Source organism: Nuphar pumila, chromosome 5 (assembly GCF_984573655.1).
Source record: "Nuphar pumila chromosome 5, dmNupPumi1.hap1.1, whole genome shotgun sequence".
NCBI lineage: Eukaryota > Viridiplantae > Streptophyta > Magnoliopsida > Nymphaeales > Nymphaeaceae > Nuphar > Nuphar pumila.
This window is the reverse complement of record NC_143253.1, coordinates 81,352,744-81,380,743: the sequence shown is the minus strand read 5'-3', so window position 1 is coordinate 81,380,743 and position 28,000 is coordinate 81,352,744. Positions and strand designations below refer to the sequence as shown.

General features: G+C 40.4%; 1 non-coding gene across 1 annotated transcript; it reads left to right on the top strand.

Moving 5' to 3' along the window:
• The first annotated feature begins 14,145 nt into the window (after positions 1–14,145).
• Positions 14,146–14,251, top strand: LOC149837778 (small nucleolar RNA R71). Its single transcript, XR_016432303.1, has one exon. It is a non-coding gene; the product is annotated as a small nucleolar RNA R71 (small nucleolar RNA).
• The last annotated feature ends 13,749 nt before the right edge of the window (positions 14,252–28,000 follow it).

The window sequence follows — 28,000 nt, the reverse complement described above, 5'->3', positions numbered from 1 at the left end:
GGTTCATCTTACTAATTGGGAAATATTTTTTTAAAAATTCTCTTTGCATTCCTTTTCAAGTAGTAATACGAACCGTCTCAAGAGATTTTAGCCAGTGCTTGGCTTTTATCTTTGAGAGAGAACGGAAACAAAGTCAACTTCATAGCGTCGTCTCCAAAATTATTGATTCGCATAGTCGAGCAAATCTCAAGGAATTCGTCAAGATGACGATATGGATCCTCATTACTAAGGTCATAAAATGAGGGTAACATTTGAATCACACTGGCCTTAATCTCAAAATGGCTCGCTCCTACATCAGGTCTCGTGATGCAGGAGGCGGGAGTATACGTATTTGGCATGAAGTACTCCCTCAAAGGACAGATCAATTGATGATCGTCAGCCATTGCGTACACCTTGGAGTAGACCAGTGTAGCACACGTCCTAACTTTGGGTTTTCTACCTAACTAACACACTAAGCGGCCAAACCACGCAAACCACAAAGCGAGTAAACTAAAAACAACAAAAACTAAACAAACACCAACATTTGAATCACACAGAGATTATGCATAAGAAATATGAAATCTATGTGTACGGTAGCAATCGTACACAGTCACCTCTAAGGGGATCTTAATAGGTGGGTTGTGCAGAAAAGTAAGCTCGTCTCTAAGATATGCACATACGTGGTTCTAAACCTAAATGCAATACAAACACTAGGCAATAAAGTGAATACTAATATTACGCCGTTCCCCGGCAACGGCGCCAAAAATTTGATGTCTTTTTTTAAATCGTTGTAATTTTGAAAAGATTTTTATATGAAAAACATGTGAAAACCAGACATCAAATAATAAAAACCGGTTCTCACTAGTGGATGAGACCGGGTCGAACTCAGGGAACGGAAATATATCGTATTCAAGTACACAAATCTAAACTAATCTTTATTGCCTAAATTATTGAAATGTAAAATGTTTAAGAAAAGTAAAACAACTAACTATTACAACAAATGAATACCCTTCACAGAGGGCGTAAAGTGCAATATTTACAAACCCAATTAAATTCCTAATTCTAAACTAAAAAGTAAAAAGAAGCTTTATTCTTCGTACTTCGTGTCACGTAATCATTCTTCGTAAAAATTGATTTCATTCAGGTAGGAAGTTATGGCTTCCTGAGTATTTGAGCATATATTCGCGAATCGACGAATATCCTAAGTATAACTGACTCGCAGGAATTGATTGGTTTTGCATTCTGAGAAAAAATGCTATTTTTATCGGTAAATGCCTCATGAATTTATTCAGATATTTTCTGAAAAATTGCGGGTCTTACAGAGCCACCCTTTGCGTGTGAACCAGAGACCAAGGCCGCGATTCAACTGCGAAAAGGAGTGCTAGGTGCATGCCCAGAGCCGACCCAGCCTGCTCCACCACATAGGTTCGATGAGCCGAAACGAAAATCGTAAAAAGAAAAGAAAAAAGAAAAAAAAGAGGAAGATGCACTACTACCAGAGGTCTAACTTTCCACGGCCAAAATGGACTGGTCACGTCGTGACCAGTGCCTACTACCATGGATGCAACCCCAATCCCAGTGTTTTGGGACTGGGTTAAGCCTAGCACCACAAGAGGAAAACGCAAACAAAAAAAAAAGAGAATGATAAAACAACATAAAAAAAAATAAGTGTTGATGGCTGGAACGTGCCAGCCAGCATTCAGCAATCACAAGGGACTGTCATCTGGCCTCGGTCTAAGATGGACGATCCCAGCTCGGTCCAACACACCCGAAAGTGTGGCAATAGCCAAGAAATTCGACAACAAAAAAAGAAAACAACAAGACAACAATACACTAATAGGGTAACAACAATATGCAAGAGAATGATTCAATCAGCATGATATTGGAAGAAAACGAAGAGAAAAGAGATTTCAAATACATGCAACAAGAATTCATACTAATCCATGGTGATTTAATAATTTAACAATTGCTATGTAATCTAATCCACTGTTTGGATTTGCATGCCCAGGTGCAAAGCTCCAACGGTTTCCTTTCTCATACCGACACTATATCCAGCAAGGTGAGTCTTCACCTTAGATAAACTTGAAGAAGGAGATGGAAGGTGTGGAGGTGCTGCAGCTATTCCATGCCAAGGTGAAACCCACGGCTGGAGGTAGGAGACAAGAGAGAAGAGGGGAAGTTTTGAGAGAGAGAAAAGAGGAAAAATCGTCCAAAACAAGGGGGACCCATTTTTGTGTAAAGATTTTATATGTGTGGGCTGAGCGATGGACGCCTGGGATTTAATCCCTCCAAAATGAAGGGTTGGGGAGCTCAACGCTCCCCAACAACCAATGCATGTTGGTTTTTTAAAAAGGTTTTGCAGAATTTCAAAAATGCCATTCATTTAAAGCCTTAAAACTTCAACAAATAACAAGGGGGCGCCCTTGGCTGCCACCCAACGTGCCCAATGGTTTTTTTAAGGATTCAAAAACTTTTGAAAATTTTACAAACCTGCCATGGGGCGCCAGCCTCATGGCTCCCTTTTGAAAATGGCGCCCATCATGATGGAGCCTAGGCTTCATCATGAGGGTGTTGGAAAGACATATGGCCAATAAAGGCCTAAGCTTTAAATCCATGCAAAACCCTTTTCAAAATTGCCATCCAGCTAGTCAGCCTTGACCAGCTGGTTAACCAAGGAAATGGACGTCCACTATAGGGGTTGTCCATGGGTCTTGGAACCACTAGGTGCTCCGGATCCAAAACCAAAACCGCATATCATGTATGTCATAAGAAAACGCTTATTTAATGAATTAAAATAACAATTTAATTCCAACAAATTATATTATTCTATTTATAACCTTAATTAACATGGAATGGTTGATGCCTCTTGAGAAAATATTCTCTCATTAGTTAAAATTAAGCGTTCTAAGATTCATTTCCAAAATCTAAGTCAAGACTCGTAATTCACATGCACTGACGAGGTCCTTTCGTCGTTCGGATCTCAAATTTGGGGTGTATCACTACAACTCTATTCCAAACTTACCCTAAAAGTTTCGGAGGTTGATCTGCTCTAGATTTCCCGAAATCGCTCTATTTACATAAAATCACGTGATTTAACCCAATCCTCAAAATAAGCAAATCTTCAGAAATTGCTAAAACATAAAAATTCATCAATTTCCATATAATTACACAATATACATGAAAATGAAAATCGTGGATCTTACATCCTCCTCTCCAAAAAAAGGATTTCGTCTGCGAAATCACCCTTAGGAGGTTACAAAAAGTTCCAGATAAGTCTCTCTCATGCTCGCTTTTGGTTCCCATGTGCATTCTTCAATGCCATGGTGCTGCCACCGTACCTTAACTAACGGAATAGTCTTGGTACGCAAAACTTGATCTCGTCGGTCAACAATCTCGATAGGCCTTTCTGACAAAGTTAGATCTTCCTGCACGTTGATGTCTTCTTTTAAATCGTTGTAATTTTGAAAAGATTTTTATATGAAAAACATGTGAAAACCAGACATCAAATAATAAAAACCGGTTCTCACTAGTGGATGAGACCGGGTCAAACTCAGGGAACGGGAATATATCGTATTCAAGTACACAAATCTAAACTAATCTTTATTGCCTAAATTATTGAAATGTAAAATGTTTAAGAAAAGTAAAACAACTAACTATTACAACAAATGAATACCCTTCGCAGAGGGCGTAAAGTGCAATATTTACAAACCCAATTAAATTCCTAATTCTAAACTAAAAAGTAAAAAGAAGCTTTATTCTTCGTACTTCGTGTCACGTAATCAATTCCACTCCAGTCCTGTGCTATCCTGCACAAATCAAATGAACACGAGCAGTACCAGAGATAGAAATAACCTATATACTAAAAAAAATACAATTAAATGCTAGAAATATGAAAGAAATCTAACTGACTAATTACAAAGCCCTTAACTAACAATTTACTTAACAAAAACAGGAAAATGAAGGAACAATTAAAAGCAGGGAATACATGTAATGAAAGACAGGAAACCTAGCCAAAAAAATAAAAATTGAATTCAAGAGTTGAAAAACAAAGAATTACCGAATAGAAAATGGAGAAAAACTGAATATAAACTAAGACATTAAAAATTACAGAAAATTGGAGAATCAATGTTAAACAGGAACTAACTGTAATGTAACTAAGATCTAATTCTGTAAAAAAATCAAGAATTAAATAGAAACAAACATTACAATTAATATGAAATATGTACTAAAGCAGGAAATCCGGAAATGATTGAATTAGAAACAGAAATTATTTGACAAACAAGAATTTGAAAAGCAGGGAAATGACTTGTGAACTAAAGAAAAATGGAAATCGTAATGTAAGGCAACACAGGATTACAAGAAATCAAGGAGTTGAAATGAATGTTGAAAGCTGGAAAATGAGATGAAGAAACAGGGAAAAAAATTACAATACGTAAAAACAGGAAATTAGGAAAAACTAGATATAACAGAAAAAGAGAGAAATCAGAACAAGCAAAATTAGGAAATTAAAGCATGCAGAAAAACGGAGACTTTCGAAACAAAGAAACTACTAAATGAAACAAAACAGAAATTTTAAAAAAATATAGCAGAAAATCAAAATAAATGGAGGCATCAAACAGAAATCGTCAAACAAAAATCAGCATCAAATATTGATATAGGAAATGGAATTCAAATATTGAAACAGAAAATGAAAATCACGATGAATTAAAATGAACACAGAAATTATGAAACACGGTAAAAACCAGAAATTTAAAAACTGCAAAACATGAAAACATCAAATGAATATACAACAAATCTGTGTGATGAATGAAACAAAGTGAAAACAATGAGTGATTGTACAGGAAATCAACAGAATGAGCAATAGGAAAATCAAACTATCAGAAATAGAAAAACTCAAAGAATCCTAAAAAAATCGGGCATTAACAAATACAACATTCGATTTGAATTTTTCTTTTCATTTTTAGAAACAACACAGCACAAGAATCGATTAAAAAGGAGAAGAAGAAGGTTAAAGAAGCTGAAGAAGAAGAAGAATGCAGATTGGAAGAAGAAGAAGAAGAAGAAGATTTAGAAGATGGAGAATCGGAAGAAGATGAAGAATAAGAAGATCAGAAAACGAAGAAGAAGAAGATCTGAAGGAGAAAAAGAAGAAGAAGAAGATGAAGAAGAAGATGAAGAAGAAGTAGAAGAATCAGAACTTACCAAACCAGAGGGGTTAGAGGAGAAATGGCCTCCACCGTGCATCGTTGCCCGACTGAAATGCCTCCACCGGCGAGAGGATTAGAGAAAGTGGGAGAAGGGGAAGAAGGAGGGAAGAATGGCCGATGGTGGAGAAGGGGGAAAGAGAGGGAAAAGAGGGGTAAGAGGAAGGACTTGGCGTATAGGGTGGAGACCAATGAAATTTTTGTTTTTTGGGTTTTTAAAAACCATTCAAACCGGTTCACCGGTTTGTAACAGTTTTATTTTGAAATGCAAACCGGTTAAACCGGTTTGTGCTTATTTTTTTCAATTTTCAAAAATCAAAAACTATGTACCAGTTTATTATAAAGTTTTCAAAAATTTAAAAACAAAACTTATTTATGAAAAAACTCAAAAACTATTCTAACTATTTATATTTATATTTAATTTTTTTCTTTTCTAAAAAACAAACACTTAAAATGAATATAAAACTATTTTTCTCTATTTTTGTATTTTTAATAAAAACTAAAACCAAACTACTATGACTATAACAAAAACTAAAATATGCATAAAAATGTAAACTAAAACTATTTTTCATGCATTTTCTATTTCTAACTCATTTTAGCACATTTACTCGAAAACTAACATAAAATTGGGGTTTTGAAACATTATTTTATAAAATCATGTATATTTTAATGTTAATTATCCCTGAATTATATGCATGATCAAATACCCCCATGCTTATGTTTTGCTAGTCCTTGAGCAAACTAGAAAAATGCAAGAAATCAAACTATCACCTAACTCACTTTCGTAGGAATCACGGTTGCATTTAGCTCATGCAACAAGCCCTTTCAACCCTTGGGTTACCCCAGTGGACGAGTAAGGTCTCGTGAGGGTTTGCAGTGATGCTACCCACAAACATCTCTGTCATGTATGCATAATATTACACATCCTCATAAGCAGTTGGTAATTAAAGACTTTGTTTTCACAAATATTTCCTGTTACAAAAAAAATCAAGACATAATTAGAGTCTTTTATATACCACCACAGAAAAAGAATTTCTTTCACTTTTCTAAATATCACAATTATTTATGTTTTATTTTTAGAAAATCAAATAAAAACATTATTATTTACTTATCCTCACTCATATGTTTTCTGCACAGGTTTTCTAAATCGCACTTCTAAGCACTGAACTTTTCTTTCTTTTTAAGCTCTTTTTTCTCTCTTTTTTTTTTTTCTTTTCACGTTTTTTCTTTTTGCGCACTTATTCTTCTCTTATAGCTTGCGTGTGGTCTGCTTTTATGCCTTGTGCAATGTCAATATCTTCTATACTTCTTCAATGCATACCAAAATATATCAACTAAGACATAAAAGTGACTTCCTTCCTTCACCCTTATAACATGAGAGTCAAACATTTCAACTTGTATCTGTTCTCAGTTACTTAGGATCACGAAGTTTTCCACTCTCCTTTTCGAAAATGGAATTAAAAGTTTCAACTTACATCTAAGTTCCATCTACTAAGGATTGTGAAATTATCCAAACAACCTAACGCATGCTATATTTTTTTTCTTTTGAGCTCATTTTTTACGCTTTTGTTCATTTGCTTAGTTTTTCAAAAATAGAACTGTGCATATTCATATTTGTGATTCAAAATAAATTCTAACATGTATCTATCATCATTTCTTCGAAATCCGCATAAACAACCATAATTTTTAAATCTATGTCAGAAAAAAATTTCGTGGGGCTTAAAAATCCTCTAAAAACATCAGATTTGAAATAACATTCATATAAGTTCAAACTCTTTCTTTAAAATTCTACTTTTCATGAGATATGTGTAAACATGTGCAAGAACGTAAACAGAAATATCAAGGTGTGCAAACTACACCCTCCCCCATGCTTGAATGACACTGTCCCAGTGGCACTCCCCCATGCTTATATGAAACTAAGTGAATGCACATGAGAGAAATAAATGAGGGAAAAGAGTAGAATGAGTTGACATGAATTAAAAATGCACGTTCTATGAATGTAATGAATGCAATGTATACATGACAAAACATAAAACTCATAGAATGAAATAAAAAGAACATCAAAAACTCATGAAAAAGTAAAAACAACATAAAATCTATAAATTCTAATTAAATCTAATAATATACAAGATATGGGTTGCCTCCCATAAAGCGCTAAGTTTCACGTCCCCAGCCAGACGGATCCCTGAAAAAACCTTCATCGTCCATGAGATCAATGGACATGAAGTCATGCTCAACCGGGCTCTATGTAGAAAAGAGTGTCATCTGTGACACTGCGCACTATGTTTCCATCCCTTCTACCTCCAAATGTAGTATCATGACTCTCTTGACATGAAGAACGAAGATTAGTCTCATCTGAGAGACTGGTCAGGAAATGAGAGTCTAGGACCGACCGAGTATCAATGAATGCTACTTCAGACAAGTGGTGAATATGATCTGGCTTGACTTGGTCAAGCACCTTATGCATCTGTACCTCTTGCTTACTGAAAACATTTGGTGATCCTAAAGGCTGAGAAAATGGGGCTTTATATGAAGACTGTAACAACTGAGGGCCTTGCCCCTTCTGCTGAGGTAAAATGGAAATAGACTTGTCAGTGAAAATGATATGGGGCTCATGAGTTGATTCCCGAGTGGGGAGATACACCTTCTCGCTCTGAAGGGATGTATCAGATTTGACTTGCTCATGATGTGAATCAGTGGGTTGCAAGTCAAATGACATGGAATCCTCTCCCTTTGAGACAACAGACTGACTATGAAGGTTCCCCTGGCTTTGCCTAGTGAAAGTCTCAACCAAGTGTCCCATTTGAGTCTCTAGCTTGGCTATTGACTGCGTATGGGAGCTCAAAACTTGTAATATCCTATCTTGGAAGGATTGACAAAATGAAGGCTCATGAGAATGGGGTTGAGTATAAGCAGGTTGGGCTGGAGGATGAACCTGTGGAAAAATGGGATGCGAGTAACCTTGTGAAGGGTTACTGGGTCTATACTGTGTCTGGGAGGGCTGATGGGATGGGGAAATGGAATAGTTTCGCCAACCTGGGTTATATGATGGTGTAAATGAATCAGGCATGGGTCTAGCGAAACCTTGGGTAGCATTCACCTGCTCATGAACGAATTCAGGATATAATGGCGCTGTCGGACATTTGTGATCATCGCAAAATTTTTCCTCTCTTGTTGGTTTCTTTCTCTTCCTTCTCTTTTCCTTTTCTAACCTCTTAGTTTCCTACTTTTTGAAGGGAGAAGAATAAAAGGCAGAAAAGAAAGAGAAAAGAAAGAAAGAGAGAGAGAAGAGGAACTCTTTTACATTTTTTCACTTGACCTTGATTTGAAAATATTTAGAAAATAACTCGCCTCTGTTTTGAAAATATTGTGAGAAAAATGGAGAGACAGGATTCGCTCGTCGGTACGAGGTTCGATTGTTCCTGGCGCCTTTACCAGGGGTAATCGAACCAAGGATCGAATTTGTGCCTTTTGCTTTGCCTAAATTTTATCTAAGAATTTATCATAACTCTAAATGCACAATGAATCATGCTTGTGCAATGCAATGGATGTATGCTTCTTTTGAAAAGAATGTTTTGAAAATTTCCAAGTATTCTGAGATGAACTTGGTAAAGAAGTGAAGAAATGATTGAATCTAACTTAGAACTTGAGATAGATCAGAGAAGTTCTAAGTTTTTGTAGTAAAACAGAGTTGGGAAAATAAATGAGAAAGAATGACTTAAAAAAAATGAAAGGAGATGAAGTTTTGAAGTCAGAAATGGACTTTGAATTTAATCATGGATTTGGGAGGAGAAGATGAAGTTCTTTGAAGTGATATTGAATTTGAATCTTAGAATGAATCTGAGAAAACCAAATGGTATTTAAGAATAGAAATGGATTTAGGAAGTTCAAATGAGACCTGAAAATGGACTTGGATTTTGAAATCTAGAATTGGGAATGGAATCCGGATCCTAAACGGAATGGGATCCAAGATTTGGAATCCAAGATGGACTTGAGTTCTGGATCCTGGAATGAGTTTGGATTTGAAGTCTAAGATCCAAATGTAGAATTGGATTCCTGATCCTAAGATGGATTTGGATATGAGGTCTGAGATCCAAATGTAGAAGGGGGTTCTGGATCCTAAGATGGATTTGGATCTGAAGTCTGAGATCCAAATGTAGAATTGATTTCTAGATCCTAGAATGGATTTAGATCTGAAATCTAAGATCCAATGTAAAGTTGGACTCTGGATCCTAAGATGGATTTGGATATGAAGTCTGAGATCCAAATGTGAAATTAGATTCTAGATCCTATAAATAAATTGGATCTGAAGTCTAAGATCCAAAAGTGAAATTGGAGTCTGGATTCTAAGGAGGAATTGGATCTGAAGTCTGAGATCCAATATGAGTGTTGAATCCTGGATCCTAAAAATGGATTGGGAGTTAGATTCAGAAGATGAATCAAGAATCTCAAAGTTAAATTGAACTTTGATTGAAGTTTTGAATATAAAATGAATTTGGAATTTCAAAGTCAATTTGGACTTTGAAATCTGTTTTGAATTTGAATAAAAATGACTTTGGAATCTCAAAGTTAAATTGAACTTTGAGATTGAAAATAAAATTGAATTTGAAGATGAAAAGGATGAATAGGTTTTTATAAGAATTCAAGATAGATTGATGAAGATATTTACATCACTTGGAGTTTTTGAAAAAGGAATTTTTTTAAAAAATATGATGCAGTTCTATCTAAATAATGAATGAATTTAAATTTTGAAATTGGATTTTGAAAAGCTATTTCATTCTTCAAATGAATTAAAACAAGATTGAAGATATAATACATCCTTGACTATGGTCATTGAATGTATTATATAATAATCTATATTTAAATTCATATGAGGAATGAAACACATTTTGGTGCTTTTATAGAATTTAAAATGAAATTAACTCTCTATATACCTTGACTATGGCCATTGGTATATATTTTGAGTTAATTTTGAGTTAAATTCTAATAAAAGAAGAAAATATTTAAGGAAAATATGATGAATTTCGAAAATAGATCCAGTATGGATCCAGTGTTATTTCGTAAAAGATAAAAATCCTAAGTTTTGTCCACATCCTGACTATGGCCATTGATATGGATCGTCAACTTAGGATTAATTTACCTCTTACAAAATGGTGCACGTGCCATTCATGTTTCACCAATGTGAGATTTTGAGAAATAAAAGAAAAATGCATGAAGAACAAGTTATTCATAATATTTACAATGCTCATTCATTCTACCTAAAGCAGGAAATGTAAATTCTCATTAAGATCTAAATTATTACAAAGTTTATATTTGAAAATATAAATCTCAAATGATGATGCTCCCCTCACATTCCCTGCAAAACACTTGATTAATAAAAAAATGGAAATGCATTGCATATATTACATGGATATCTAAAAATGTTCATATACCAAGACATGAATGGTGGAAGAATGATATGTATGCTGATACATATGTATGTATACATGCATATGTTGTATATATATATATACATATATACATGTATACATATAGATATATATATGACAAATGAGCTAGTGGACTATAGGTAATGAGGCTGGATGAAAGCACGGACCGAGATGGTCCAAGATGAACTATTTATGAAATATGATAGCCAAACAGCTTGTGATAAACCACTATGGGAAATCACAGTTTATGGCAGTTCTTTTGGTGAACTGCCATGAGGAAGAGAAACCACAACATTTCTCTGCGAATCACTGAAAAAGTTTTCAGCTGGTATTTTTCAGAGGCGAAGGCATGGAAAATACATTGCTGGTGAATCGGTAACAGTGGGGTGCTGTTGAGATACTTACAGCAGGAGGTATTGAGGGAAAGGTTAGAGTGAAAGAGAGGCAGCATAGTGTCATATGGTGGAAGCTGTTGTGTTTGCAGCAACTGAGGGGATGCTAGCTAAGAGAAAAACAGAGGCTGTGTTGGATGGAACTCAAATGGCAATCCGAAGCATAGCCAACCTCAAGGTATGTGGCATTCCAAAGTGCACCGGAATTGTGAAAGAACACATGTTTGCAGGAAATCCAGATAAAGCAAATGCAGATGTGCCGATGACTGTGCCTTGAGCTCTATATGACAAACTATGAAAGATGAATGAAGAAGAAGGGCTGGGAATGGACGCAACAGGGCTCTTGTGAGAAGTAATGCAAGTGTACAACAGTGGAGTTAGCAGCTGTGAGGGTAAATGGTAATGAAATGATGGCACATACCATCATCAGGGATGGTGATGGGCAATGAAAATACTATAAGACTGAAGTCCTATGGAAATGTATGGAAGTGGGGAACCTGGCAGCCAAAGTCTGTGATGGCCATCGACTGTCCTAACAGCAGTAAAGCAGAGCCAGAAGACTGCGGCTTGAACAACCTTTTCTAGGGATATTGCCTCTCAGAAAGGCTAAAAAAAGGACTTTCCAACGAGTGATTATATGGAGCTCCATTTGCATATGAGGCAACCAAACTGTGAATGTGGTTTATAGGTAAACTAGTGGCGTGCAGTAATGAAGCAGATGGTGAAGATATGAAAAATATGTTACTTAAATGAATGCTTCTGTGACATAGTAGATATACAGAGTATAATGTAAGTAGTTAAGTTTGTTTCACCCAAGCAATTTGTACAGGAATAACAACGCACTGTAGAGAAATTTTCCTAACGAAAATGGCAATTATCTGGAGCTGACCCATGTGACGGGTGACCAAGACTTTGTAGAGGTCATTTCTCACCTTGCTCGACATTACAGCTAGAGTATACCCATGTTAGGATGAACGATATTACTTCTGACCTTATGGAAGGGATCGAGCTTGCCACTGGAGCTACTTCTGCTCTCATGTTGAATGACACAGATGTCAAGAAGATGCAACGTAGTCATTGATTTAGGAATATTTAGACCTACTGCTTCTTGATTCATAAACACTCTAGGTACGCTGCAGACACACATTCTTGCTTATCCTAGAAAGGATCATTTAAGCTCAACCTATTCTATCTATCTTATTTGCACAGAGGTAACAATATGCATGACGTTTGCATCATTTATGTAGCATAAGCTATATTAGGCTAAAAGTATCCATCAGAAGAACACCAGTATGGATCTTATCAAAATAGGCATTTCGAGTATTACCATCTATCAAAAAAAAAATGATGAATAATATTAGAAGCATTTCTCACGAGTGTCTAGCATGACCAATATTTATAACGTATAATTCTGCACATACGAGGGTATACAAAAGGAGACATTTTGTGGAGATACTCACCTCTGCCCTTAATCCTGTGGTTGTCGTACCTGTGCCTTCACGATGAACCTCAGGCTAAGGCTGCTGCTGGATTGGTCTCCTTCAGGCCACTGATTTCAGCAAGGGACCGGGTTTCTTTTGAGTGATTATAGAGGAACGAACGAAGGCAACTCTGAAGCGTTCCTTCGGGAGAGGGAGGCGTTCCAGAGCAGAAGGAAGAGAACAATGGGTGATGCTAATGATGGATCGTCAGTGCCGGGCTACTCCAAGGAGAGGGGTGTATCAAAAAAGGAGGAAATGGATGTGAGAAATGAAGAATCGATGCAGGCGTTCATGGATCCCCCTTCATTTCCTTCTTGCGCCTATCTTATAGAGAAAAAAAAAGGGGGGGGTGGAAGAAACGGTTAGGGATTTGAGGGTGGAGATGAAGGGGAGATGATCGGAGGGTGATGAAGAGGAGATCGCACATGAGGGTGTTCAGTGGAAGCTTGGTGAAGGAGGAGGAGCTCGAGAGATGGCTGTATGCGAGTTCGTTGGTGATGAATGAAGGAGGAGGAGCTCGAGCGATCGAAGGGTTCATGGATGCCATGGAGAAGGTTTCGGTGAAAGAGAGAGAGAGGCTACGGATGGGGGGGGTAGGCGTCCTCCTTCACGAAAGGTCTATAGAGAGAAAGAAATAAGAAAAACCATAAAAACAAATTTGCGAAAAGGGGGCTCCTTTTCTAAAGGTTTTTGTCAAGTGGTTCAAGGTGAGTTTTTCGGCAAAATCTTTTTTTCTTTTTTTTTAAAACCACTTATTTTCCTCGTAGTTTTCCTAATTTTTTGGTTTTTTGCATGATTTTTCCATTTTTTGTATTTTTTGAGCAAGAATCTAAGTTTTTTACATGAAAACAAGGATTAAATACTAATTTTTTTTTGTATTTTCTAAGAAATATTTACAAAAGTGTTTTTCCGAGAATTTCGGGCCATTTTGGGGAAAATTCTTCAGAAGAATGGGTTTTTTTGACCCAAGTTTTGAGAAAATATTCGAGTTTTGAAACTCGAATCAAGAAATGCAATGCAATGGATCCAAACGGATACCGGACGAACTGTTTGAGCTTTTCTAGAAGTTATTTTTGGAAATTTTGAGAATTTGATTGGATAATGAAGCTCAGATTTGATTTTGATAATGGATCCGGGTCCGAAATTGAGTCAAGTATATAAAATGAATTTAATTTCAGCAAGATTTGAGAAATAAAATGGAATTTAGATTTAAAACTGACTCAATTACCCAGAAAGTGGGGTCAGGGGCAAAAAGGGGAATATTTACAACATTTTGAAAAATTTGGGGTGTTCACAACATTCTGAAACACAATGTGCAGGGCTAGCACATAGCTCGCACACTCTTTCTACTTGACTTCTCGAAGAATTGGCTAGGAATTGATCTAACTTCCTAGTCAACTGGTCAACCTTGGTACACAATTCTAACTCGGACCCAACTTCGGAAATCCCTATTTTCCTAGGACCACTAGACAAAGATGTAGTCCTATCGAGCCGTGAAGACAAGGTAAGATGCATCGTGTTTTCACTCAAGGTCTCGAATAGAGACCATGCCTCGTCCTCACTCTTGAGCATAAAAGTGCCCCCACAAGACGAATCAACCATTTGACGATGCTTCTCAGTAAGCCCGTCATAAAAATACTGCACCAACTGCCATCGAGGCACTTGGTGATGGGGACAGTTGCGGAGAAGATCTTTCAATCTCTCCCAAGACTCATGAAATTGTTCTCCCTCAATTTGAGAAAAACTGGTTATAGCTTTACGAAACTGGTTCGTCTTACTAATTGGGAAATATTTTTTTAAAAATTCTCTTTGCATTCCTTCCCAAGTAGTAATACGAACCGTCTCAAGAGATTTTAGCCGGTGCTTGGCTTTATCTTTGAGAGAGAACGGAAGCAAAGTCAACTTCATAGCGTCGTCTCCAAAATTATTGATTCGCACAGTCGAGCAAATCTCAAGGAATTTGTCAAGATGACGATATGGATCCTCATTACTAAGGTCATAAAACGAGGGTAACATTTGAATCACACTGGCCTTAATCTCAAAATGGCTCGCTCCTACATCAGGTCTCGTGATGCAGGAGGCGGGAGTATACGTATTTGGCATGAAGTACTCCCTCAAAGGACAGATCAATTGATGATCGTCAGCCATTGCGTACACCTTGGAGTAGACCGGTGTAGCACATGTCCTAACTTTGGGTTTTCTACCTAACTAACGCACTAAGCGGCCAAACCACTCAAACCACAAAGCGAGTAAACTAAAAACAATAAAAACTAAACAAACACCAACATTTGAATCACACAGAGATTATGCATAAGAAATATGAAATCTATGTGTACGGTACCAATCGTACACAGTCACCTCTAAGGGGATCCTAATAGGTGGGCTGTGCAGAAAAGTAAGCTCGTCTCTAAGATATGCACATACGTGGTTCTAAACCTAAATGCAATACAAACACTAGGCAATAAAGTGAATACTAATATTATGCCGTTCCCCGGCAACGGCGCCAAAAAATTGATGTCTTCTTTTAAATCGTTGTAATTTTGAAAAGATTTTTATATGAAAAACATGTGAAAACCAGACATCAAATAATAAAAACCGGTTCTCACTAGTGGATGAGACCGGGTCGAACTCAGGGAATGGGAATATATCGTATTCAAGTACACAAATCTAAACTAATCTTTATTGCCTGAATTATTGAAATGTAAAATGTTTAAGAAAAGTAAAACAACTAACTATTACAACAAATGAATACCCTTCGCAGAGGGCGTAAAGTGCAATATTTACAAACCCAATTAAATTTCTAATTCTAAACTAAAAAGTAAAAAGAAGCTTTATTCTTCGTACTTCGTGTCACGTAATCAATTTCACTTCAGTCATGTGCTATCCTGCACAAATCAAATGAACACGAGCAGTACCAGAGATAGAAATAACCTATATACTAAAAAAAATACAATTAAATGCTAGAAATATGAAAGAAATCTAACTGACTAATTACAAAGCCCTTAACTAACAGTTTACTTAACAAAAACAGGAAAATGAAGGAACAATTAAAAGCAGGGAATACATGTAATGAAAGACAGGTAACCTAGCCAAAAAAATAAAAATTGAATTCAAGAGTTGAAAAACAGGGAATTACCGAATAGAAAATGGAGAAAAACTAAATATAAACTAAGACATTAAAAATTACAGAAAATTGGAGAATCAATGTTAAACAGGAACTAACTGTAATGTAACTAAGATCTAATTTAATAAAAAAATCAGGAATTAAAAAGAAACAAACATTACAATTAATATGAAATATGTACTAAAGCAGGAAATCCGGAAATGATTGAATTAGAAACATAAATTATTTGACAAACAAGAATTTGAAAAGCAGGGAAATGACTTGTGAACTAAAGAAAAATGGAAATCGTAATGTAAGGCAACACAGGATTACAAGAAATCAAGGAGTTGAAATGAATGTTGAAAGCTGGAAAATGAGATGAAGAAACAAAAAAAAAATTACAATACGTAAAAACAGGAAATTAGGAAAAACAGGAAAAACTAGATATAACAGAAAAAGAGAGAAATCAGAACAAGCAAAATTAGGAAATTAAAGCATGCAGAAAAACAGAGACTTTCGAAGCAAAGAAACTACTAAATGAAACAAAACAGAAATTGGAAAAAAATATAGCAGAAAATCAAAATAAATGGAGGCATCAAACAGAAATCGTCAAACAAAAATCAGCATCAAATATTGATATAGGAAATGGAATTCAAATATTGAAACAGAAAATGAAAATCATAATGACACAGAAAATGAAAATCACGATGAATTAAAATGAACACAGAAATTATGAAACACGGTAAAAACCAGAAATTTAAAAACTGCAAAACATGAAAACATCAAATGAATATACAACAAATCTGTGTGATGAATGAAACAAAGTGAAAACAATGAGTGATTGTACAGGAATTCAACGGAATGAGCAATAGGAAAATCAAACTATCAGAAATAGAAAAACTCAAAGAATCCTAAAAAAATCGGGCATTAACAAATACAACATTCGATTTGAATTTTTCTTTTGATTTTTAGAAACAACACAACACAAGAATCGATTAAAAAGGAGAAGAAGAAGGTTAAAGAAGCTGAAGAAGAAGAAGAAGAAGAATGCAGATTGAAAGAAGAAGAAGAAGAAGAAGAAGAAGAAGAAGAAGATTTAGAAGATGAAGAATCGGAAGAAGATGAAGAATAAGAAGATCAGAAAATGAAGAAGAAGAAGATCTGAAGGAGAAAAAGAAGAAGAAGAAGATGAAGAAGAAGATGAAGAAGAAGTAGAAGAATCGAAACTTACCAAACCAGAGGGGTTAGAGGAGGATTGGCCTCCACCGTGCACCGTTGCCCGACTGAAATGCCTCCACCGGCGAGAGGATTAGAGAAAGAGGGAGAAGGGGAAGAAGGAGGGAAGAATGGCCGGTGGTGGAGAAGGGGGAAAGAGACGGGAAAGAGGGGTAAGAGGAAGGACTTGGCGTACAGGGTGGAGACCAATGAAATTTTCGTTTTTTGGGTTTTTAAAAACCATTCAAACCGGTTCACCGGTTTGTAACATTTTTATTTTGAAATGCAAACCGGTTAAACTGGTTTGTGTTTATTTTTTTCAATTTTCAAAAATCAAAAACTATGTACCAGTTTATTATAAAGTTTTCAAAAATTTAAAAACAAAACTTATTTATGACAAAACTCAAAAACTATTCTAACTATTTATATTTATATTTAATTTTTTTCTTTTCTAAAAAACAAACACTTAAAATGAATATAAAACTATTTTTCTCCATTTTTTTATTTTTTTATTTTCATTTTTAATAAAAACTAAAACCAAACTACTATGACTATAACAAAAACTAAAATATGCATAAAAATGTAAAATAAAACTATTTTTCATGCATTTTCTATTTCTAACTCATTTTAGCACATTTACTCGAAAACTAACATAAAATTGGGTTTTTGAAACATTATTTTATAAAATCATGCATATTTTAATGTTAATTAACCTTGAATTATATGCATGATCACACGTCCATATCTTCGTACTGAATGATATGCAATGGGTCAGGAACGTACTTCCTAAGCATCGACACGTGAGATACATTGTGAATGTGAGCATATTGTGGAGGTAACTCGACACGATATGTCACTTCATCAATCCTCGCCACGATCTCGAACGGTCCAACATACCTTGGAATGAACTTCCCTTTCTTTCCAAAATGAAACACGCTCTTCGTCGGCGAAACTCTGACAAAAACCATGTCTCCAACATCAAAAGACAATTCGCGACGTCTCTTATCAGCGTAACTCTTCTGTCTATCTTGCGCTGCCTTTAAACGCACACGAATCTTTTGCACCTGTTGCGTATAGTGCTGAAGAATAATCGGCAGTTCTCTCGATCTATCGCCGATGACGTCCCAATAAGATGGCGACCGACAAGGTCTACCGTACAACGCTTCATACGGAGCCATCCCGATACTAGCGTGGTAACTATTGTTATATGCGAACTCTACCAAGCATAGGTGTGAATCCCATTCACCCTTTCAATTTAGCATACAAGCTCACAACATATCTTTCAACGTTTGAATTGTTCGCTCGGACTGTCCATCCGTCTGAGGATGAAAGGTTGTACTAAATTTCAACTTCATCCCCAAAGCAGATTGCAATTGACCCCACAGTCGCGAAGTGAATCGGGAATCACGATCGGAAATAGTAGATCTCGGCACACCATTGTGATGCCCCAAACCCCGACCTTGTAAAAAACCTTGGTTTTTTAGCAAAAAAAATATTTTTTTGAAGGATATACAGAGTGAAAAACAACTAGCGGAAGTAAAGGAGGGAAACAGGGGTAAAGCAAAGGCCGCAAGTCTGAGCGAGCCACAGTGAGAAAACCAAACCACAATAGACAAGTAAAATATTCTTCATTTCCACAATAGTACAATGATACAAAAACGAGACTGGGTACAAAAAGGGACAGTCTCACAAAAGGAGAGGTACAACCCCTCAAACCCCAAAACCAGAAGAAGCCCAAAATTTGCTGCAAAGTGTGGGTCTCAAGGCTCCTGCTGTGCACTGTCGCATCGCGCTGCGTCTACTCATCACCTGTATTCCCATAAAATGGAGTCAGTACTCTTGCGAGCTGGTGAGACAAACCATCCATACATTTTCATTTTTAAGGAAAAACAGAAAGTAGACAACATGATACAAGTGTGCTAAGTACCAGACTATAACTATCATGATGGAACAGTTAGAAACATTTGAAATAAAAGTACAAGTGTGTGTCAGGTAGGTGCACGTGCCACATGACTGTAAAACTATAAGTAAGTAACAGTGCAGCCACTAAAGTAATAAAGCAGAAACTGAACAACAGAAAGTAGCAGCTAAAGTAACAGAGTAGGAACCAACTAACAGAGAGTAGCAACTGAACCAAAGTGTGTACTGCTCTAGAGTAACAACTACAGTAAGTCAGTCTGTTTGGTTAGTCTTTATGTTCTTTTTACCTCCTTCAGGTACGCGAAGGAAAACCCTCGAGTTCTGTGAGTCATGCCGGCGTCTGTTATTCATTTTCTAATGTGGTAACCGGGGATGCTACAGAACGAGAAAACCACCTGCAGGCGACATGCAGCCAGGAGAAACCTTTTGCAGGGGTAAAGGATTGCAATCCGTACTACTGCAGTAGCAAAGGTCCCTGCAGAGGGCACCTTGATCTCCCTAACTCCGAGTGACTGGAGGTCAGAGGGCACATCGGCTCCTCTAAAGAACAATTTGTAGTAACGACACGTCACTCGGGGCTGTACCATTCACCCTCTCCCTGGGTGACCGAATTGTGAATGGGGCGCGGCAAGTTTATCTTGTTTAGGCTCAAACTTCTAGTAGTACCTCCTCTCGAGGTTGTCATGCCTCGTGGTCCCCGCGGGGTACGCAAATGAGGACTTGGCCTGCCCATTCACGTGCTCAGCCTCACACGGCCACCACGAGCACATCGCCTATGAAGACGATAAATTACCATTTTATCTTATGCCTAGGGCGACACGAACATGTAAGCACATTCTCACTAACCCGGGCCATTGCCCATAGACTCCAACCGAGTCTCAAGACCTCAATAGGTCAAAAGTGTCAAACCCTACAATTTCCAGTTCCTTTCCAAGTGTATGCCATATCGAGTGTAAAGCACGCCTCTGGTGCAGTGCACGTTCATCGATATACAAACGGAAGTCAAACAAGGAAGCACTCTACAACTGGGTCAGTGACATACTTGTCAAAACGTGTCGGCTTGCACGTACGAAACCCGGACAACTCACACAGGTGTAAGTTCATCCAAAAACGCGTACCATCATCATAACGCGGCAAAATCTCGTGTAGCGAAGCCATCCGCCAGGGATCTTCGCGAGTCCGACACTCACGAGTGTCAAGGGATAGAATCGAACCTAATCCCATGCTAATGGGAATAACATTGGCATATCCAGATGCGCGGCTGCACGATTGGGGCACGAACAAAACCGCAACCTGAAAGGTCCGTAGAACCAGACAACCCACGCGGGCATGTGTTATGACACCGCTTGCAAGCTCAACCGCACGGCCACCCTTACGGGGATGCGGAGTATGAGCAACCGAAGCTCGGAGCAGCAACGTATGTTGCTTGCAAGCGACTAAACCGCGCTTCAAGGCTAAAAACTTCGCCTAACGGCACGGAAGGGCAACCGTCGCCACGGATGAGTTCCTGTGGAACTCCATGGGGTCGCGCCAACCTTGATTGCTACCCGCAAGGGGTCCGGACCCCATGTCGGAGCACTCCAAGGGGCTGCTCAAAAGGTGACAAGGTTACAGTAAGCCTTAGCACCCGGTGCCGTTTTGGCGCCAACGGGGAACCTAAAACCCGGAGGGCTGAACAAGTGGCTAGGCCACAGGGGCCCTGCCACCCTTGGTCCCCGCCTAGCAACTGGCCAAGTGGGGCTGACAGCGACACTGGCCTCAGCCCGTACGGGCCATCCCGGGTGAGCCAGCACCCGGCTAAGCCTAGAGCGCCCTCAAGGGTGCTAGGCTTAGCCCAGGGCCCAACGGCCAACCAAGACCTCAAGCGAAGTCTGGTCCACACGTGACCAGACCTAGCTGGGTCACGAAAACCCCTGGTCTGAACCCAACCGTGGGTTCGGGCCAGAGTGTTGGGCATTAGCCCACACCCTTGAGGGTGCGGCTAAACCAACCACACCACCAAGTGGGTTAGACCCACCGATCTGGCCTGGGCCCTATTGGCCCAGGCTCAGCTGACTGCAAGGGGGTAGGGGCACAAGGGGGCATCCCCCACAGGCACCCCTGGTCTGGCCCAAGAGTGGGTCCAGACCAAGGCACCCAGCGGGTGCATGCCAACCCACAAGGGGCGCCAAAGGAGGGACCAAGGTGGGGCGCCAACCCGGGTTAGGTGGCGCCATACCAAGGTGGTGGTCTGGACCATCGAGGGTCCAACCCCAGCCTGACTACCACAGCAACTGAGGTTGCTGGGGGCAGGCCACGCCCAGTCTGACCCAGCCATGGGTCCAGACCAGGCCCACAAGGGCCAGCGCACCACTAAGTGGCGCGCCCACGACCAAGCCTCGGGTGCTCTAAGCACCCGGCCCCAGGCTGCACCGCAGCCAACCGAGTCAAGGGGGGGCGGGGTTTAGCTACCTGCTACAGACCCTAGGTCTGTAGCATCTGGCTCAACCCAGCCATGGGCTGAGCCAGGCCGCATCTACCCGGCACACCTAGCAAGTGGGTGCGCCAAGGAGGTGGCCCAGATGCCACGGGCACCAGGCCTCTCGCTGCCCTTAGGCAGCGGCCAAGGCAAAGCAAGAATAAAGGGGCCCATACAGGCCCCTGGTTCGAGCCAAATGGTGGCTTGAACCAGGGCTGTAGCCCTTGACCAAACAGGTCAAACCCTAAACCAAAACCCCCGGGTGCTAAGGCACCCGGGTGGTGCGTTTGGGCTAACCAAGGAAAAAAGGGGGTGGGGGGCTCACCCATGGTGGGCTCACCCATGGTGGGCTTACCCATGGATGGGTCTTACCTCGGGTGGGTCTGGGTCCTGGATGGCCCAGACCACCCCGCCAACCGTGGGTTGCAGCACGAGCTGCAGCCAGCCCAACGGGTAGATAAAAAGCTGGACTGACCAACTTTGGGTCAGTCCGGGGGCTCATTGCAGGGCCTGCAATGGCCCAGCCCACCTGCTGTGGGCTCACAAAGGTTATCGAAAGGACCTGGGCTAGCCACGCAAAGGCCTAACCCAGCGACCTACCAAGCACCAGCCCCAAAGGGGCTGTAACGCCCCGGATTTCCAAAACAAGTTTAAGTTAAAATTTACATGAATTTGTTTTTTTTTTCTTTGCAGCGGAACTTACAAAAGCTTTTAGCAGCGGAATAAGACGATAATGAGTCGTCGGTTTTAGAAAACTCCGAGCACGTTGCATGTATGTGGCCAAGCAACTCATTGACCACCAAAGTGTTCCATTTTACCGAAAACTACATGTTTATTACAACAGTACTGCTTTAGAAAAGCAGTGTTGGTTCAATAAAAGGAAGCAGTACAACTCTGTCTAGAGAAACCCTGGAACTCGATGCCGCCTTGCTCCGCATATCGCCACGCAGGTCCAACACCTGAAATCCCCATTAAACGGGGTCAGAACCACTGAACGTCTGGTAAGCAAGCAAACATGGGTCCATTCAACTCAAGTACATACGATAACCACTCAGGGTCGCAGTTCGTAATAATGACGCTCAAGCCTCCATGACTTAGCGTATATCGCAAGAGCCTCCGCAGGGCTATTAGTTGAACATTCGCTCAAGTCTTCACGACTTAGCCTTGACCTCTTCCGGGTCTCAAAGTGATGTCTAGCTCAAGTCTTCATACTTGGCACATCCGTATCCCACGCATCTAAGGACAGCTCCTCGAGCTTCGCTTAGTCGTGCGGATACAACACGTGTCTTTGCCTAGTCGGTCCAGTAGTATACCGAACATGACACCTTCACAAAGGTTATGCAGGACTGACTCAACACGTCATTCACTCATACATTTAAAACATCGTCGTACCTAGAACTAATGCATTATTTTGATAATTAACCACTCCCGCCTTTGGTACGCAGGTAGAGCTATTGTCCGGGCATCAATGCGACGTTCTGAGGGTTGATTATTCTATGTATTTTAGATACACCAGAGGCCTGTTGACCCTATTCATAGTAGGTACCCCCTCCGTAATGACTGTGTTGGGGCGAACATCGCGTTGATGCCCGGACAATAGCTCTACCTGCGTACCAAAGGCGGGAGCGGTTAATTATTAATACAATGCATTAGTTCTAGGTACAGCGATGCTTTGAATGTATGAGTGGATTACGTGCTGAGTCAGTCCTGCATAACCTTTGTGAAGGTGTCATGTTCGGTATACTACTGGACCGACTGAGCAAAGACCTGTGTTGTATCCGCACGACTAAGCGAAGCTCGAGGAGCTGTCCTTAGATGCGTGGGATACAGATGTGCCAAGTATGAAGACTTGAGCTAGACATCACTTTGAGACCCGGAAGAGGTCAAGGCTAAGTCGTGAAGACTTGAGCGAATGTTCAACTAATAGCCCTGCGGAGGCTCTTGCGATATACGCTAAGTCATGGAGGCTTGAGCGTCATTATTACGAACTGCGACCCTGAGTGGTTATCGTATGTACTTGAGTTGAATGGACGCATGTTTGCTTGCTTACCAGACGTTCAGTGGTTCTGACCCTGTTTAATGGGGATTTCAGGTGTTGGACCTGCGTGACGATATGCGGAGCAAGGCGGCATCGAGTTCCAGGGTTTCTCTAGACAGAGTTGTATTGCTTCCTTTTATTGAACCTACACTGCTTTTCTAAAGCAGTAGTGTTGTAATAAACATGTGGTTTTCGATAAAATAGAACACTTGGGTGGTCAATGAGTTGCTTGGCCACATACTTGCAACGTGCTCGGAGTTTTCTAAAACCGACAACTCATTATCGTCTTATTCCGCTGCTAAAAGCTTTTCTAAGTTCCGCTGCAAAGAAAAAAAAAATTCATGAAAAATTTTAACTTAGCTTTGTTTTGGAAATCCGGGGCGTTACAGAATTGGTATCAGAGCATGTGTCTGAGAAACGTGGTTCAGGATCTGTCATGGTCCCGATATCGCACTGTAACTATATGTTTTTATACCTTTGTTCTGATCTGGATGCATCTTTGTATAAATGGCAACTCATGACTCGCGTGGATACTGCTATCGTTGCAAGGTCATGCACGATGAGTGGATATGCCCGTATGAAGTCCAAGACTGCCAATAGTATGGCAAAGATGGGCATTCTGCCAACGAATGCCAAAGGAAATATACCGCCGATATGGGTCGGCGGGCATCAAAGGGTCTCAGGGATGAGACTTCGCGTGTTAGTGGACCGCATCACTCTAGTGTTGAGAGCAACCATACCCCAACATCTTCTGATGAATTACCAAGGTTGAGGGATTTTGATTTGAACTTCCCTGCGGAGGTCTATCGCTCGCCAAGCTACCATCCGGCATCACTTACGCCGAGCTTAAATGGCAGGAACGAAAGAGGAGATTCCTTCTGTTCGCCGATCATTATTTCAGACTCCCAGAGTCTTGATCTTGCCGACTGGGAGAGTGGACTGGATTCCCTCATGTATCCCCAATATTTGCTTCAGAGTGCGGAAGTGCCGCCCAAGCCAAAGCTAGTAGTGCCTGCACCAAGGCCATGTGGCAATAGATGGACCTTTTTGAGTTCGTCTTCATCAAAGAAATCCAGGTCTTAAAGAGACTGGTGATGTTTTGGAGTCAGTAGACTCATGTATATAGTTTCTCAACGCCTAAAGTCTGCCAGTGCGGCATGACGTTTTGTTTAAGGTGATGCTTATGTAAATGTGATGTATATTAAGTAAATAAAGCTTTTACTTCCTCATATACATCGAGAAACTAAAAACAAGTGCTTGTGTGTGCATAGATAAATGGCTCCTATGACGAGGAGAACCATGCCAAGCGAGGAGTCCCATACGCAAGGATTCTTGTTGGAAACACTCAACAATCTGGTTACCGCCATCTGTGAAACGAGGCCAGAACTAGTCGCACCACGAAATGAGCACCTGGGAGGAGTGACTTATGAGAAGTTCCTCGAGCTTGACCCGCCAGTTTTCATTGACAGAGCCGATCCAGAGCTCGCAGAAAGTTGGATCTAAGAGACAGAACGTGCCTTCTCGATACTAGGAGTACCAGAAGAGAAAAAGACCAACTTTGGCATGTATCGGTTGAAAGACAATGCACGAAAGTGGTGGGATACCACTAAACTTATCTAGTTCTCACAAGTCGAAGTCATTCCTTGGACTGACTTCCAGAGAACTTTTATGGATAACTACTTCCCGTTGCATTCCAGAAACAAGAAAAAGATGGAGTTTCTGGAGTTGGAACAGGGCGGTATGAGTCTAATGGACTATACCACCAAATTTCATAATCTAGAGCGCTACTGCTCTCGATTGTTCGAAACAGACCAAGAAAGGGCCGACAAATATGTGAATGGTATGCGCGAAGGGCTGTGATCTTGAGTGATAAAAAGCATGCCTTCGACTTTTCAGGCTGCAGTAGCTTCAAAAATCCAAGAGGATTGGGCGCGATCTAAAGTGATCGTAGCAAAGAAGCCCATAGTGAATGGTGAGAATCGTAAAAGGACGTTCCCAAGTGGCCAGGGTTCACGGCAACCCTTTCAAAAGAAGAAGTTCCAAGGAGGGAACAACACTCAACAAGTCATGAGGCCAAGACTGAACACAACTCCGAATGGTCAGCTGCCCAAGGTGTCGTGTGAACCACCCCGGAAAGCCATGTCCTCGTGACATTGGTGGGTGCTTGTATTGTGGCAAGATGGGCCACTTTATAAGGGATTGCGCCAAGAAGGCTGCAAATGAACAGAGGAGTAATGCCGGATCTGCCGGACCCTCTCGACCAGCACCACAACGTTCTCAGTTTCAACGACCTCCACCTAGAGTAGAACAAAGGCCTGCTGCAGGTCATGTATATGCTGTAACGACTGAACAAGTCAAAAATGGTGACCTGATTGAAGGCACTGTACCTGTTAATGGACATGCAGCTTACGTCTTGTTTGATTGTGGTGCTACTCATACGTTTATCTCCGACGATTTCACCGAACAACTCCACGCCTCGGTGCAACCGATTGATAAAATGATCAAAGTATATAACCCATTGGGTTCACGCACCAAATGTATCCGGTGTGTGAAAAACTTGGATATTGAGATAGCAGGGCAACACTTGCCTACTGACGCCATCTTGATCGATATGATACAGTACGATGTCATTCTGGGAATGAATTGGTTGGCTCAGAATAATGCCAAGATTCTGTGCCGCGAGGGCAGAGTAATTCTATCTCGACCCAGATTGCCTAAGATGGAATACCGGTTATCCAAACCAGTTCCAAAGAAAAGGCTCATATCAGCACTTAAGGTACAAAAATACCTTAGGAAGGGTTGTGTGGCCTTCCTGTTGAGTCTCTCAGTGGAAAAATCTAACGACCAACCCCTTGAGAGTTTGGAAGTGGTGCGGGAGTTTCCCGATCTGTTTCCTGAGGAATTGCCAGGACTTCCGCCACTTCATGAGGTTGAATTTGGAATTCAATCCTTACCTGGAACAGCACCGATATCCAAAGCCCCGTATCGAATGGTGCCTGTTGAACTCAGTGAGTTGAAGTGTCAGTTGGAAGAACTGATGGAACAAGGGTTTATCCGTCCTAGTGTGTCACCGTGAGGAGCCCCGGTGCTGTTTGTAAAGAAGAAGGATGGATCCTATCGGTTATGCATCGATTATCAGATGCTTAACCAGGAAACTGTTAAAAATAAGTACCCGTTGCCTCGGATTGAGGACTTGTTCGATCAGCTTAGAACAGTGATAGTGTTCTCCAAGATCGACCTCAGGTCTGGGTATCATCAGCTCAGAGTTAAGGAAGAAGATATACCTAAGACTGCCTTTAGAACGAGATACGGCCATTATGAGTTCGTAGTAATGCCCTTCGGACTTACTAATGCGCCTGCTGCCTTTATGGATCTAATGAACCGGATATTCAGACCATATTTGGATAGCTTTGTCATCGTCTTTATTGATGACATTCTCGTATATTCTGAGAACAAGGAACAACACATGGAGCACTTGAGAATCGTCTTGAAAACCCTTCAAGATAACCAACTCTATGCTAAGTTTTCAAAATGTGAATTCTGGCTAGATAAAGTGATGTTCCTTGGTCATATGATCTCAAAAGATGGAATCGCAGTGGATCCTGCGAAGGTGGAAGCTGTGATGGACTGGAAGCAGCCACAAAATATCACTGAGGTCCGCAGCTTCCTTGGACTTGCCGGATACTATCGGAAGTTCATACAAGACTTCCCCCGAATCGCCGTACCCATGACGAAATTACTAAAAAAGGGAGTCAAGTTTGAATGGACTGACCAGTGTAAGGAGTGCTTTGAGGTTCTCAAACAGAGGCTTACCACTGCCCCTGTCGTTACCTTACCTTCTGGTCAGGGAGGCTTCGTGGCTTATACCGATGCCTCAGGAACAGGTCTGGGTTGTGTGTTGATGCAGCATGGCAAAGTAATCGCCTATGCATCACGACAGTTGAGAGTCCATGAGAAAAACTATCCAACCCACGACTTGCAGCTTGCCGCGGTAGTGTTCGCGCTTAAAATCTGGCGACACTACCTGTATGGAGAGAAATTTGAGGTCATGTCAGACCATAAAAGCCTAAAATACCTTTTTTCTAAAAAAAAACTCAATATGCGACAACGGCGATGGCTGAAATTCCTCAAAGACTATGAATTCACGCTTTCCTATCACCCTGGCAAGGCGAATATTGTAGCAGATGCCCTTAGTCGCAAGACTGTTGGCACTCTGGCCAGCCTAACCGGACAATGGAAGTTGATGGAGGATTTCGTCAACTGGAAGCCATTTTTGGCTAATTCTGGCAGAATCCAACTGTCACGTTTGACGATCCACATTGAGTTCCTCGATCGCATCGTAGCCGAACAGTTCAAGGATCCCCAGTACTTGGAATTGAAAGCTCGTGCTGAAAAAGATGACACTTTCTTCCATTTGGAGGAAGATGGAGGAAGATGGAGGAATATGGATGGAAGAAAGGATTTGGGTTCTAAATAACCCTGAGCTAAGACAGGAAGTACTCCAAGAGGCCCATAGTAGCAAGTATACTATCCACCCTGGGGGTACAAAGATGTTCCGGGACTTGCAAAGAAAGTACTGGTGGAGGGGTATGAAACGTGATGTGGCTACATTTGTCTCAAAGTGTTTGATCTGCCAGCAAGTTAAGATCGAACATCAGCGACCTGGTGGAAAGATGCAACGGATCGAGATTCCAGAATGGAAATGGGAAGGCATTACGATGGATTTCATTATTGGATTGCCTCGATCCAAGAGACAACATGACTCGATATGGGTGATCGTG